Below are 14462 nucleotides of genomic sequence, written 5' to 3'. Positions count from 1 at the left end.
CATATTCCAATTACTAGTAAATTATTTCAAATTCCCTGATTGAATATACTATACTATATTAAAGCTATACATGGTACTTTAAATAATACATAACGGTTAGGAGTAACTTAAATAAAATACTTGGATATAGTATTATATCTATTGTATGTGTTAAAAATAGGTTAAATTCTTATTTACTCATGATTTTTCAATTGAGAAAGCGTTCAAAGTAAATTAAAATTTGCTGACTTACAAATAATTTTTTACTAATAAAAGTACCGGGTGAAAAAACATGTCGGCTCTGTTTTAAATTTCTTTAAGAAAACTTTCTAAACTGCTTCTTAAATTAAATTGCCTAATATATAGTAACAATTTCGAAGCATAACAAACTTTATAAAAAAAAAAATACATGTCGAACAATCTTTTAATTTTTAAAATGTTAAGAAAACTTTCTAAATTTCCAAGAGTACTAGAATGACTTTCATGCGTAGATACTATTTCTCATAATTATCTTTTATGAGACGAGGGTACTGAAAAGACAGCGGACCATTATCCGCCATAGCTCTGATATAAAAGTAATATCCTGTCCAAGACTAATATTCACGGTAAATAATAATACCACAAGAGATTAACAACGACACCAAATCTTTAACGGGGTAAATACAATACCCGAGCGAAGCAATATAATACCACAATAATATTACAACTTGGTAGTGTCAAAGGACTACTAAAACTTCAAAAGAAATAACACTCTTTATTTTAAACACCCCACTATAATATTACTTCCACTCACTATTTATCTCGCAAACTACACTCTGTGGGTTACTCTCTCTAACTCTCTGTTGCTTCTCTCGATTTTGTATGCTTGAAATGAAACGAGAGACTTCCTTTTATAGGGAAAGTTGCCTCCCCAAACAGCCAATGAAATTTGGCCTTTGCAATTTGCAAATGCAAGTTTCTCACAACTTGTTTCAAGGAAGTCGGGCGCCCACAATTGCTTTTACTTCCTCCCATCACATTTTTTTATTATTTTTCCTTTTCTTTATTTAGTGAGGCTGACCCCACTAAAAATATGAATTTGAAGAACATATCAACTATTTACAAAAGAAATTTTTTTGAGTATGCTCTTTAATTTGCAAAGAAAAAAAGAACAAACAATGAACAAAATAGAAAAATAATACTCCCTCTGTTCCAGTTTATGTGAACCTATTTCCTCTTTGGTCCGTTCAAAAAAGAATGACCCCTTTCTAAATTTGGTAACAATTTAGCTTGAACTTACAATTCTACCCTTAATTAGAAGCTTTTATTACACTCACAAATAATCTGGGCCCCATTTTGACTTGTTTAGGACCACAGATTCCAAAAGTCTTTATTTTTTCTTAAACTCCATGCTCAGTCAAACAGATTCACATAAATTGGAACAAAGGGAGTAACTTGTTAATACGCATTTGCGTTCATATACTCACAGTCAAATTAATAACATAACTTATAAACGAGAAAATTTGGAGAGAGTATTCATTCACAAAAGGTTAGCACTTTGAATTAAACTCCATCCGAAAGACACCTTTAATAGTAGGAAGTAAAATTTTCCCTTTGCCGAATGACTATCTGGGAGAAATTCAAAAATAGCCAGATTTACAAGCGGTCGTTCAAAAATAGCCCAGTTTCAAAAGTAATCGAAATTTAGCCACTTTTCATGTAAACATAAATCTGAGCGAAAATACTGTTCGAAACCCGGAAAATACGCTAGTATATTATGCTGGAGTTCCAGCATAAATATGCTTGAACTCCAGCATATTATATTGGAGTTCCAGGATAAGTATGTTGGAACTCCAGCATAATATGATGGAGTTCCAGCATAAGTACACTAGAACTCCAGCATAATATATTGGAGTTCCAGCAAAGTATACCGGTCCAGTATAATATGCTGGAAGTTCATACACAAGTGCTCGAATCTCCAATATATTATGCTGGACCGATCTCTGTTGCAGCAAAATAGCGGCTATTTTTTATTGACTTGGTAAACGCTGGCTATTTTTGAATGACCAGTCCGAAAACTGGCTAGACCATGCTATTTTTACGACTTTCTGCTCTAATCTCATCTATCTAATTTATTTTAGTGGTATTCCCAAGGTAAGAGGAACCATCTTTTCAGAGTATCAACAAAATCCATTGGTCTTTTGGACTTCTTCTCCTTCTCCTTTGCCTTCTACTTCTTTGTCTTCTTTTTCTTTCTCCTTTGGTAAGAGAAGAAGTAACCCCCGAAAAACAGAAGAGTATTATATGATAAATGTATAATCTAATCAAGTTGACAAATAAGAAAGAGTTAAAAATTCTTATGGAATACCATACCTTGTAGGTGTTTGAAAATTCTTGACCCATATTTTTATTGAGAGAGACTAGATAGGAGACAAATGCAAATTTCAAAATAATTTTTTTACTCATAAATTTTCGGTGCCTGTAATTAATATTGTTCAATGTCACTAAAGTACAGGTAGAAATCAAATAAATGTGAAGTCAAAAATAGAAATTTCATAAACTTACATGCCAATCTGATCTTACACAGTAGTCAAGTTAGTGTTTATCCTACTATGTTGCTTGCTATTGCTATCCATGAGAAATAATTATAGCAAGTACCACCATTTATGCCACCTTAGCCATAAGCACTGTGGTATACAAACATCTTGTAAAGGATGGTGCTTACGCCCCTTGTTTCTTTATCCAGGCATCAACCATCCCACCAAATTCGAACTTAACTTCTCAGCAAGCATCCTCATTCTATTTAGTCAAAGTATTTTAACGTTTATTAAATGTAAGAAGAAGAAAAATAAACAATAAACGAAAAGGAATTACTAATTATCCATGCTATATATATATATATAAGCACAATCAGAACCAAACTTATACATTAACGGTTAATGAGGTAACTGTTAATTAGGTATATATATATATATATATATATATATATTAAAGACTTAGCAAATAAAACCAACACCCAACATTAAATTTAGAAAATTTAACAAAAACTTTAAGCACAAACAGAACCAAACTTATACATTAACGATTTAATGAGGTAACTGGTAAAGTACATGTATATATATTTTAAAGACTTATCAAATAACACCAACACCCAACATTTAATTTAGAATATTTAACCAAAGTGAAGCAATCAAAAAGTCTTTAATTCTTTCTTTATCAAGAGTAGCCATCCAAAACATTGTTTGACCAAAGGAATAGCGAGTGAAGGAGAGAAATGAACTTTGGCAGATGCATAACTTTATTACAAACAAAAATTCATTTTTTATTTTTTCTTGTTTGTTTTTATTTATTGTCAAAACCTATCCAAAGAGGAGAAATACTACAAGCTAAAAGAAACATGAAGGCGAAACTAATGAGCTACAGATTAAACATACAAGTAGGCAATAACATTAAACTACCTAAATTAAAGAAGTCGACAACAATGAAACGGTGGAATATATAGCTTTCAAACAATGCAAATAAACACATTCGAGAATACATCCAAAACAGTTTAACATAAAAGAAAAGGGGAGAAGGAACTTGATAGCTTTTCTTCACTGTTTGAGAGAAAGATGACGAAATAAACTTTGAAACTTTACACCAAACTTTCCAGGCTTAAAGTGATCGAAGATCGACGGCCGGAAAGCAAACAGAGAACTCGAATTGAACCTCAAACGGATACCTCGAACAAACGGCCTTGGCTCTACCAGAAAATACCAACCCAAACGATTTCGGCAATGGCTATTTTCATGACTGGTTTTAACAATGGAGCTTGGTTTATGGAGTTTTCATGCCTAGAAATTTCTGGGTTTTTCCACTTTGGAGAGAGGAAGCTTGATCCAAAGAAAGAGGTAACACCTTCTTTTTTCCTGCTTTCTCTCTGTTTAACAAAAAAAAAAAAAAAATGAGTCATTGTTTGTGTAGTAAAGTTCTTAACTTGCAAAAGTTCATTTCTCTCATTCGCTCACAATTTCTTTGATCAAATATTACATTTTGGATGGTTACTGTGTTGAGAAAGAAAGAAGTAAAGACTTTTTGATTGTTTCGTATTGGTCTTAAATTAAATATTGGGTGTTGGTTTTAGCTCATTAGTTTAGCCTTCATGTTTCTTTTAGCTTGTAGTATTTTTGCTCTTGATAGGTTTTGATAATGAGTAAAAACAAAAACAAAGTAAAATAAAAAAAGAGTTTTGTTTGTAGTATGAATATGTCAAAGTTCATTTCTCTCCTTCGCTCACTATTCCTTCGGCCAAATAGTATGTTTTGGATGGCTACTCTTGAGAAAGAAAGAATTAAAGACTTTTTGACTGCTTCTTTTTGGTTAAATATTCTAAATTAAATGTTGGGTGTTGGTTTTAGCTCATTAGTTTCGCCTTCATGTTTCTTTTAGCTTGTAGTGTTTCTGCTCAAATTTGGATAGCTTTTGATAATGACTAAAAACAGAAACAAGAAAAAACAAAAATTGACTTTTTATTTGTAGTAAAGTTCTGAATCTGCCAAAGCTCATTTATGTCCTTCACTCACTATTTCTTTGGTCAAATATTATGTTTTAGATGGCTACCGTGTTGAGAAATAAAGAATTAAAGACTTTTTGATTGCTTCGTTTTGGTTAAATATCCTAACTACAATCACATAATTTTTTTATTATATACTCTGGTGATGATTTGAATCATTAAAATTATGACTCCTCTTGTGATGCGATTTCAATATGCATCAAAACTCCCATTTTCAGAATAACAATATGCAAAATTCACCGCTTAATCCCCAACTTTTTCTTAAACATCATCTAACTCTTCAAGAAAGATTGCAACAATCAAATTTGTCATTTTATACTTCTGTCCAGTTCGACTAGAGCTAATGCCTTCCACAATCAGTAATTTTAATTTGCACTCGAATTTCACCATTGTTCGTCATTTAGTAGTGTAACTGTGCAACTTTCAATTCATACAGATTCAGTATCACAGTATAGGAACAAGCACATAGTGGAATAACTTATTCAGGCAAATGAGAAAACACCTTATGGCCATCGTTTAAAACTAAATAGAGAACAGATAAATCTTGACAAAGAACCTATTTTGTAAATTTAATAAAGAACAGAAATATCTTGGTGAAAGATCTATCCCTTTGCACACGTGCTCTGTTTTCCTGAGTCTAGAATCAATCACAATGTTTTGCGGACAAACATAGAAAATAGTGGACCAGCAATTTATCAAATTTAAATATTTTCTACCTAGCAGGGATTCAAAAAAAAAAGAAAAAGAAAATAAAACTCACCTTATAACAATACAACCAAGCACATAAATTGAGCAGCAACAGAGAAGATATGAAGCGACAAAAAGAAAATTGGAAGAGGAGTTGAACAATTATGAGAATCTGGAGGAACAAGCATGCCCCGTTTAGGAGAGTCCATAATCAATTGTAATTTTTTACAGACAAACACATAAAATAGTGGACCAACAATTACCCAATTTAGATAACTTTTACGCAGCAACGATTCCGAAAATTAGAAAAATAAGAAAGCAAAACTCACATTATAACTACACAACCAAGCACATAAATTGAGTAGGAAGAGAGAAGACTGGAAGGGATAAAGAAAACTGAAGAGGAGTTGAACAATTATGAGAATATGGAGAAAAAAGCTAAAAAGTAAAGTTAAAGAAAATACATATAATTTACATTACTATCATATTATTGATATAAACGATATAAGCGTCTCACTATATAGATTAAGACAGTACTACTCATATGTTTAAGAAAAGTTTAACCTTATTGTGTTGGGTCCGGGCTCAGCCTACAACCACTAGTATATATACTAACTATCATAGAAGCCACTAAGTGAGGAGTTTGGGGTCGTCAGGGGTATCTTGGGAACTTCCGGCCCATCTTTCTTACCCCTGGACATACGTGTTATTCTCTGCAATGGTGGGCCCCATTTGATGAAAGCCGACTCTCCATGTTGCCGCCTTCCAAGCTTCACAGGTCCATCATTGTTTTGTTTGACTCTTTTTGGTTACTCTTTACTTGCTTAATATTGATTGGGCAACCCAAAATTTGAATTTGGGGCTGATTAAATATTAAAAAATTATTCTTTAATTATTCTGTAAAAGATTTCTTTTTGAACAGATATATAGTTTGTTTGGCCAAGTTTACTTTTTGGGTCTAATTTTTTTTTTTTATTTTTACCAAAAGTATTTTTTCTCAAAAATTGAGATGTTTGGCCATGCTTTTAGAAGGAAAAAAGTGCTTTTGAGGAGAATCAAAAGCAAAAAAAAAGTATATTCTCTCCAAAAACACTTTTATGAAAAGCACTGTTAAGAAAAATATACTTAGAGCCTGTTTGGCCAAGCTGACAAAAATCACTTATTTTGAAAAGAGCTTTTATTCAAAAGTGCTTTATGAAAAAGTACTTTTGCAAAATAAGTAATTTGTGTTTGGCCGATTCGTTTGAGTACTGCTTTTTGCAAGCTCATTGTGTTTGGCCAAACTTTTAAAAAAACACTTTTAAGTATCAAATTACGAAAAAGGACAGTAAAAGTTCAATTTGCGATTAGTATTATTTAGAAAAGAAAATAAATTTAAACATTATTTAGAAAAGAATTCCATTAAAATATAAAATATAAAGTAAAAATATAAATTAAAAATTCTCATTAATATAATATAGTTATTCCAAAATAATAATATTGAGTGTTTAATATTACTTATTATTTACATGATAATTTAAATATGTCAAAATACATTATTCAATATAAATTTAAAATCTACTCTTAGGAATAGGAGAAAGAGAATAAAAATGTAATTCAAATAAAAAAGAGAATAAATGTATAGCAGAAGTTAAAAAAAAAAAAGGAAAAGGAAAAGGAAAAGAAAAAGAAAAATTAAATTAATGAGGGATAATTTGAAAAATATAAATTTATTGTAAGGTTATTTTTGTCTTGAATAAATTAACTTTCTGCTTCTGCTTCTGCTTTTTGGAAGAAGCTAGAATTTTTAGCTTCCCCCCATAAGCAGAAAAACTGCTTCTGCTGGTGCTCAAAAGTACTTTTTCATTTTGGACAAACACCTTAAATTTCTCAAAAAGTGCTTTTTGACCAAGAAAAGTACTTTTGACCTCCTAGAAGCTTGGCCAAACAGGCTCTTAGAAGCAGTTTTTAAAAGTTTGGTCAAACACTAATTACTGCTCAAAAGTGTTTTTCAAATTAATTAGCCAAACACAAATTGCTTATCACCAAAAGCACTTTTTAAAAAGTACTTTTGAGAAATAACACTTCTCAAAATAAGTGATTTTAGAAGCTTGGCCAAACATGGTAATAATTTACTTGAACTTGTTCTTTCTCAAAAAAAGGTTAGGCAATGTTTATTCGGTTATTGAAGATTTATTGGTGGTTAGAAAAGTTCTTGTGATGTGAATTTTGTAAAGTAAAGTTCCAATTAAACTACGCAAACTAAAAATAAATGCAATTTCCTAACATGCATTTTAGGAAGGAACAACGAAATTTTCAGTTGGAAAAGTTAATTCATCATATTTGAATATATTTTGTATGTTTAATTTGGATGAACATCTATAAACATTATTTTGGAGTATTAAAATAATTTGTCATTTTATTAAATTTTATCTCTATATGTAAGGAAGTTCATTAGTTTCTTAGCAAAATGGAGTAAAAAATTAAGATAAGTAAACATGGATTAGATATGATAATACAGTACTTTTATTTGTCAAACAACAAGCTTGAGCATAAGCGTTCTTGTGCATAAAGCATAACTGCCATATTAACTATACATTTTAGAGATAACAGGTCACTTATTTTATTTGAAAAATCAATCTAAAACGTTCCGTTAGCATGCTTTCCCTATATTTTTACTTTTTTCCTACAGCTACTCAATGTGTTGCTAATAAATCAGTTAACTTCCGAGTTCCAAACTTCTTTTGTAATATATTACATATAACTGTGCCCGGGCTAACCCTCACTAGTAGTATGTTATACAACACATTTTGTGGCATGCGTCTCTCTGTCCGGAATCAAAATGTGGTTCATTTTAACTCAAGTGATCGAAATGTGTGGAAAAAAAGTTAGTTACCCAAATATGTACGGCGTCTTTTTAAAAGACGCTATACTTTAACGGTCGTTTGGCCAGTTAAGTATAGCGTCTTTTAAAAAGACACTATATTTGAATTAAAAAAAGTGGGAAAGTATAGCGTCTTTTGTTAAGACGCTATACTATAGCGTCTTAACAAAAGACTCTCTATATATAAATATAGTCGTCCCCTTCCCTTCCCCCAAAACANAACAGAACGGTCGCCCCACCACCCTCCCCCTCCATTTTTAAACACTAAAAGCTTGAGTGGAGCCCACCCGTCTCACATAAAGTAAAAATTCTCGGTCCCACGTGCTAGCTAAGGAGTTCTCTCGGACGTTGTTGGTTGTTTCGGCTCAAATTCACAAATTCTTCGACTTTCCTAAAACTTTAAACTGAGGTATTCCAATTTAGTTTTTAATAAAACTTGTATAGAAAATGCATATTAGTTTTTTTTTATGCGCTGTACGTTATTTTGTGATTGTTTTGCGATTTAACTAATTTGTTATTTTTTATCCGGACTATAGTATTAGTGTGCTAAAATAATTTTTAAAATAGAGAAATAATTATTAGTTGTTAAAAAAATATTAATTAGTTACTTTTTACTGTGGTATATGTAATTTGTGATTGTTTTGTGATTAAATTGATCTGTTATTTTTATCCGGTTTAGATTATTAATTTGCTAAAGACTAGCAAACTAGATAAATTTTTACTTTAGTACCCTGTAATGGTATCTTGTGGCCTAACGTAGTGTTCGTATTTTGAATGTAGTGACCTCTTAGGAGTACTCGACCTTTTAGCGTAGTAAAACGTAGTGCCCATTAGCGTAGTATCCTTGTAGTTATAGAAATGAATCATTTAAGTATCTCTTATTCCCAAAAATACGTCAAAAAGCTGGTATTCAAACACAAATTATCTTCAATTATAGGCAACAAACGTAAGAGCATAAGAATTCAGGATACATTGGTGCTACTGGGCCTCAAATATTGTGTCCGGAACCAAAATATAATTATTTAATAATTAAATCTTGTATAATTATGAAAATTAATTATTTAATTTTAGTATAGTAAAAAAATAAGTAAATAACAAACAAACAAACATATTAAATAATACACTAACATATTGAGTAATAAAACTAACATATACAATAATAAACTAACATATTAAATAATAAAACTAACATATTAAATAATAAAACTAAGATATACAATAATAAACTAACATATTAAATAATAAACTAACATATAAAATAACAGACCTGTTGAGTGAAAAATCGAATAAAATTTAATATTCAAGGTATTGCAATATATTTAAGCAGTGGAAAAGAGAAATAATGTAATTAATTTTGTTCAATTTACAGTAGTCGTCATGGAGGTTCCGCCTTTGCATCCCGGACCTCCCTCCCTAGAGCTACTACTGCTACAGGGCGAGCATATGTTATTGGCCCCCCTCCCATATCCTACATATGGGAGGGGGAGTTATTGGCCCAGACTTTACGTTCTAGGAGGATAGATGATGTCTGGGACTTTCTTAAGGAACGCCACTCCATCCCCGTGCAGTCAGACTCCTGTAGGATACGGGCTTTTATAGGATCATTGAGATCAGCCGGCTGCAGCTGGATTGGTCGTTGCTCACGGCTTTGATAGAGCGGTGGCGACCAGAGACGCACACATTCCATTTGCTCATTGGCGAGGCCATTATCACGCTGCAGGACGTGGAGGTCCTTTATGGGCTGCCGGTTGATGGACTTGTTGTTGCTTTGCCGTGAGGCATGAGAGATTATATGGGAGCTTAGTACCTGGAGACTTTGCAGCGGCTCACCGGTTTCCGGCCACAGGATGAGGGTGTATTGGTTGGGGCTAGTCGTATTTCGTTGATTCCCATCCGGCAGTATTTGGAGGCCATCCATGATGACATTGATCGTGATACACCGGAGCTTCATATTAGGTGGTACACGAGGTCGCTACTGCTGCTTATGTTTGGAGGTGTATTGTTCCCGAACACTTTGGGAAACCTAGTCAGCTTGAGATTTCTTCATCATCTTGAGCTACTAGATGATTTACCTCAGTACAACTAGGGTGTTGCTGTTCTTGGTTACTTGTACCGGCAGATGTGCCGGGCATGCACGGGCACCCAGCGAGATGTTGCAGGATTTATGCCGTTGCTGGTGAAAACATAGACAAATACTCTCTTCATTATAACATACATCATAAAAATATACCTTAAATTTTACGTCCAAATTGTATATTAGGTTTGGGCCTGGGAGCGGTTCCTGCAGTTTCAGCCACCTCTACCAACCATAGCTCAGGATGCACCACCTCCACCGTTTCTCCCTTTGGTTAGGAGGTGGGTTGAGAGGTGGGGATACAGACGCGAGTATGAGGCTCGACATAATCTCCCGTATTGCAGAGGTTTGTTAGATTTGCCTGGATTTATATGTGTTCTACTCACGGTTTTTGTTTTTACGTGATAGTTCATTTGGACGCCCTACAGCGATGCGCTTATAGCTAGTTTTCCCGATTATTGCTCGACCGGGCGACTTATGTGGAGCTCTTCCGTCCCATTGGTATGTCTCGATATTGTCGAGCATCATACCACCGAGCGAGTCCTTCGCCAGTTTGGTCAACCGCAGCATGTACCTCCACCTCCCGCTTGGGTTAGGACTCATTACCAGCGGGATGATCGTTCGAAGGTTGACCAGGCATATGAGGCATAGCTAGAGGCGCAGATCGAGAGTTGGGACCAGCGGCATGACCTGATTCCACCACCCCCTCCAGCCCATCTTAAGGATGATGAGCATGCGTATATCGGCTAGTACCGCAGCATTACCCTACTTATCGTCGGGAATCCCGTTCATCGCGCTGGCGGTCGGTTCATTTCATACGCCGGGAGGCATGAGGCACTGGTATGTTATTTGGTAACATTATCGTTTAATTAATACTTAGTAAGAATGTTAACATTACCATTTCGCAATTAATATTTACATGTTGTGCATGTTATTGGACTACATATGTTCCGCCAGTTGGGACTGCAGATGCAACAGCATGCCAACGAGGGAGCGGCCGCTTTGCACGACTATGGCCGGCAGGTTACAGATTTGGCTGCCCGGACATTGCAGCGAGCCCGGGATAGTGAGCGCTTAGCACGTGAGACTGATTATATGGCGCCAGAGCAGTACCATCGGGGGCCAGCAGTGCAGCCTGAGCGTGGTCGATGTGGCAAGGGTGTGCCACGAGGCGGGGGTGTGCCACGAGGTAGGGGTGTCCCATGAGGTCGTGGTGGTCGGCGAGGAGGTGGGGGTCGGCAAGGAGGTGGTCCCCAGCAAGGGGGCGTTGAGGCACCTGTTGAGGATGTTGGAGTTGATCAGCCGGGTGACCACCCTGATCCTAGAGATATCCCATCATTTAGCCTGGGGCTTACTCCAGGGACTTCGTAGGTGACCCCGTCAGCTCCATTGTTGATCGCGGGAATGGCCTTTACCTCACAGGACTGGGATGCGTATTTCCCTGACCTTCCAGAGGCATCGACGGTTGCTGATGCTTGTCCGGTACGAGATGTGGATAGTGGGCGCCGACTTAGTTATGGCTCACCACCGAGGGATGTTGAGGATCTTCCACAGGACTTGGTTAGTTTGTATTACTATTACTTAATTTTTGTGTTTATCTCATTGATTAGTCATAAATATCTAAAGCATATTTTTTTTGAAGCCATCATCCTCGCCCGTCGCAGAGGCCACTAGGTGCGACACTCACATATCTGAGACGAATGAGTATATTCAGGAGCCCGCTGCGACTGGTAAGACATTTTAATTATTTTTATGCAATCAACCCTTACTTTACTATTATATATTTCATATACTAATATATGTCATTATTCTGTAGGTTACTGCTGCACCGACGGCCCCTTCTACCGAGTCTGCCAGCCTTACTGATGATCATGCTGCAGATCATCCTCCGATAAAGAGACGCCGTGATGAGGATGATCCTGATAGTGTTTCCGGGCGGAATGGGATGCGCCTGAGGCCAGGGGCCGCTTTAAAGCATAAAGGATGTGGGACAGATTGATTTTTTTTGATTTTATGTACATATGACAATCAATATATAATGAAAACTATTTTTATTGTTTACATTATATGTGCATTATGTTCTTATTTCTCTGGTTCTTCGTTGTTTTAATAGTACAACACAAACACAAACATAGTCTCACGACCCAAATTTCCTACTGTCGGGATCGTGATGGCGCCTAACATCGCACTCGCTAGGCAAGCCAATGTTAGAGTTCTATTCACCTTTTTCCTTTATATTTTATAGTTAAAATTAACAAAGCTAAATTACAATGAAATAAATGCAGAAGTACATAATAAGCCGGTTATCCATATACTATTAACAATACCGAAACTATTACTGCCCAGAAACTGTTACAATCCACGAACATACTAAGAATATCTACAAGTATTAGTCTGAAAGAAAAGTACATCTGTCTCGAAAGAAGATAAAACAGGAATGTAGAAACATAGGAGGGGACGCCAGGGCCTGCGGACGCCTGCAGGACTACCTTGGGTCTCCTAGATGAATGCCTGCAACCGACCTCTCGATCAGCCACAACCAGCTCCAAAATCTGCACAGATAGTGCAGAGTGCAGTATCAGTACAACCGACCCCATGTACTGGTAAGTGCCGAGCCTAACCTCGACGAGGTAGTGACGAGGCTACGGCGGGGCATTTATAATATATAACCTGCATACAGTATATAATAAAGCAAAAGGAAGTACGGAACGAAATAGAACAGTAACTTGTAGTAAATAAATACGGAACTCAATTATCTTGCCAGTACTCAGCTATAACCAATCCTTAAGAGAGTTACAATGCTACAAAATAGAATCACAGCAGAGAAGAATACATAAACAACAAAATGATGCGGCGCGCATCCGATCCTACCATATAACCAGTGACAATGTGAATATCCACCCTTATTACTCCTGTTGCAGCGTGCAACCCAATCCCACCAATCCACCCTTATTGCTCCTCAATATATCACCCTTATTCCTCCTGTTGCGGTGTGCAACCCGATCCCACCTGTCCACCCTTATTACTCCCTTGCGGCGCGCAACCCGATCCCACCAGACAATCACCTTTCACCCTTATTCCTCCTCAATATACCACCCTTATTCCTCTTGTCGCGGCGTGCAACCTGATCCCACCATATCAGTACCAATCACACAATAAGAGCAAGCATTTCACAATTAGCTCAAAACCCTCCACAACATTTATGCCTCAAACCAAAGCAAACGGAGATTTATAAAATTATGAAACTTCATCAATTAATACAACACAACGAGACCAACCAAAATGTACCATGAAACACCGATAAACCAACTTAAACCAATAATGTGATACAATGTACTACGGAACAATTAATACCTTCAATAGAGAAAACAACATTTAACAAGCAGCACTTAAACATGGAAGCACCAAAATAAGCATGTAGCAGTTAAGACAGGAAAACAATATATTAGGAACGGGGAAAGGAACGGGTTAAACATATAATTTGGCGGCGCATAGGTACACGTCACCTCACCTATACGCCACACACATGGATTTTCACATAGCAATTAAGTCGGGGATCCCTAATCCCTCAAGTCGAAGTTAGACACAACACTTACCTCAATCTAATGGCTAATTCAAAGCTCAATTACCGCTTTTCCTCAAGATTCCACCTCCAATCCACTCGTATCTAGTCATAATTAACTTAATAACATCAATAATCACTAAAGAAATCAATTCCAATGCATAATTATAGGTTTTCCAACATTTTCCCCAAAAGGTAAAAAACCGACCTCAGACCCGCTTGGTCAAAACCCGAAATTCGGACCAAAACCCGATTACCCATTCATCCCTGAGCCCGGATATACAATTGGTTTTGGAATCCGACCTCAATTTGAGGTCTAAATCCCCAAATTTTGAAATTCCTAAGTTCTACCCAAAAATCCCCAATTCCACCATGAAAAACCCTAGATTCTAGGATGAAATCTTGTAAAAAGATGTAAAAGATTGAAATTAATGAGTTAAGAATCATTTACCTATGATTTGGGGAAGAAATAGCCTTTGGAAAATCGCCTCTTGAGGTTTAGGTTTTGAAAAATGGGAGAATGAATGAAAAATCTCGTCTAAGTCTAAACTTATCAGCTGTAGATGTCGCATTTGCGACCTGAGCTTCGCATTTGCGAAGCTCGCAAATGCGAGAAAAGTATCGCAAATGCGAACTCCTCGTATTTCTGCTGCCATCGCAAATGCGAAGTCCCAGTCGCAAATGCGAAACTGGACTTCCGCAAATGCGACCTATTCTTCGCAAATGCGAACTACCCAGTCCCCTCCCCTGCTTTGCAAATGCGAAC

The sequence above is a fragment of the Nicotiana attenuata genome, chromosome 1 (assembly GCF_001879085.1).
Source record: "Nicotiana attenuata strain UT chromosome 1, NIATTr2, whole genome shotgun sequence".
NCBI lineage: Eukaryota > Viridiplantae > Streptophyta > Magnoliopsida > Solanales > Solanaceae > Nicotiana > Nicotiana attenuata.
This window is presented reverse-complemented; position numbering follows the sequence as displayed.